The 2,372-nt window shown below is 41.5% G+C and overlaps 1 non-coding gene across 1 annotated transcript; it reads right to left on the bottom strand.

The window, feature by feature from the left end:
• Positions 1-1,990: 1,990 nt before the first annotated feature.
• Positions 1,991-2,113, bottom strand: LOC123935731. The gene has a single exon (XR_006817004.1). It is a non-coding gene; the product is annotated as a U4atac minor spliceosomal RNA (small nuclear RNA).
• Positions 2,114-2,372: the final 259 nt, after the last annotated feature.

Below are 2,372 nucleotides of genomic sequence, written 5' to 3'. Positions count from 1 at the left end.
AAGAACTCTAGATTTCAGGCAGCTTAATAAGGAAGATTAAAATTTCTTGGAAGATCAAATATTTTATGCCATGTTTTTTACCTACAAATAGTACTTTTGTAAATGTGCTATTATCCCTAACCCTTATAAAGTTTTTGGAAATTGACTTACTTTGTTTAGCATAATACCCTCTAGTCCAGTCAGGGAAAGACAGTTGTCATGTGATTTCATTCATATGTAGAATTTAAGAAACAAACAGAGGATCGTAGGGGAAAGGAGGGAAAAGTAAAATCAGACAGAATGAGAGAGGGAGACAAACCATAAGGGACTCTTAACTATGGGGACCAAACTGAGGGTTCCTGGAGAGGAGGGGGCTGGGGGCCTGGGGTAATTGGGTGATGGGCATTAGAGGGGGACACTTGGTGGAATGAGCATTGGATGTTATATGAAACTGATGGATCACTAAACTCTACCTTTGAAACTAATAATGTACTATATGTTAATTAACTGAATTAAAATTTAAAAAATTTTGAAGTCGATGCATATGTTTTATGGAGGAAAATATCAGGGACCTATACTGGATCATCCTCTAACATAGTGTACTCTGAGATAAAATCAAATTTGGTGCATCGGTATTACCAAGCAACTACCATGTATGAAATTCTGATGTTAGAGGACACAAAGGTGCCTAAGGAAGAGTCTCTGCCCTCAAGGAAATGACGTTAATAATGATGGCAAGAAGACATAGACTTGAATAAGTTAGATGGTAAAAACGTTTTACTTACACACCAAGACCTTAATGGAAGATGTGTCATCACTGACAGGTACCCCCAGTACTGCTGTGCTGGGCAGAAGAATGGCTCCCCAAAGATGTCTGCCTCCTAATCCCTGGAACCTGTCAATATGGTTCCTTGCATGGCAAATCATACTTGATGAGTGTGATTATGTTAAGGCTCTTGGGACAGATCATCTTGGATGATCTGGGTGGCTCTAGTGTTGTCACAAGTATTTTTTTTTAAAAAATTATTGATTGATTTGAGGGAGAGAGCGTGTCCATGGGTGGGTTGGGGGTAGAGGGAGAGAGAATCTCAGGAAGACTCCCTGCTGAGCACAGAGCCAGATGCAGGGTTTGATCCCACGACCCTGAGATCATGACCTGAGTGGAAACCAAGACTCGGATGCTCAGCTGACTGAGGCACCCAGGCGCTCCACAAGAGTCTTTAAAAGATGGAGGTAGGAGGATCAGAAGCAGAAAAGGAGATAGGAGGGAAACTGATCAGGGTAAGGCAGGGCCACAAATCAAGGAACTCTGATGGCTTCTAGAACCCTGAAGAGGCAAACAAATTCTCCCCTAGAGCCTCTAGAAAGAAGGAGAGAAGTCCTGCTGACCCCATTTTGGACTTCTGAGCTCCACAACTGTATGATAAATTTGTGTTATGTCACTGAATTTGTGGTAATTTGTGATGGCAGTCATGGGAAGCTAATGTACTTGCTATCAGAATCCACCTCATTTCAGTGGACTCCAAAGTCACAGCTGTCAGAGGGGGAAATGATACTAAATTAGTATTTTGTTATCCCAAATCATACCCTTCACTAATGGAATATGTAAATATCTGTCTTTCTAGAAGAAGACAGGAACAGAGGAAAAGTAGCAGAAGCTCAGAGGGGAGGCGGCGGGAGGCACTGCTCGGTTTATTTCTCTGGGCCTCTCCTGGAATAAAGATGGTAGGATTTTCAGGTCTTCTCCAGTTTTAACTTTGTACGAGGTGAAGTGAAACCAGGGAGGATTGTCGCCACGTCTGCCGAAGTCATCGATGCTACCAACACTGGTTCGATGGGTTTGATTTTCAGTAACAAGCAAAAGTTTTTACAGGTTTTTTTTTTACCCAAACAGATGTTCCCATTCTCAGCTAAAACTGGGTCTCATGGCACAGATATTTTTTTCTAATTATCCTTCTATGAAAATTTTAGTTTATTTTTTCTTTTTTGCAAAAGAATACTCTAAATGTTTTTTTCCAAAAATTGCACCAAGATAAAGCAAAGCTCTATTTGATGCGGGCGTGTTCAGGTGTTAGCCGTACTGCCCTCACTGGGCGCTCATTGGACAGTAGCGCAACCCCAAGAAAAGGATGGTTCAGTAGTAATCTCAAGGTATAGAAAACATTGGCGTTGAGATGGGGCGGACATGAAGGATCAAAGTAGAGGTGCTAATCTAAGAGCAATGGCACAGTGAGGGCAGCAAGTTCCTCCCTGTGAATGAAGCATCTTTTTTTGGCTGAAATCCATGAGAACCAGACAAGAGTGGTTATTATCCAAAGCTCCATGAAAAGAAAATAAACAGGAAAGTCCCTTAAGAGTGTGAAACCACTTGGTGTTCAAAGACATCTATTTTT

The sequence above is a fragment of the Meles meles genome, chromosome X (assembly GCF_922984935.1).
Source record: "Meles meles chromosome X, mMelMel3.1 paternal haplotype, whole genome shotgun sequence".
NCBI classification, from domain to species: Eukaryota; Metazoa; Chordata; class Mammalia; order Carnivora; family Mustelidae; genus Meles; species Meles meles.
Note: the sequence above shows the minus strand (reverse complement) of the source record. Positions and strands in the feature narration are given on the sequence as shown.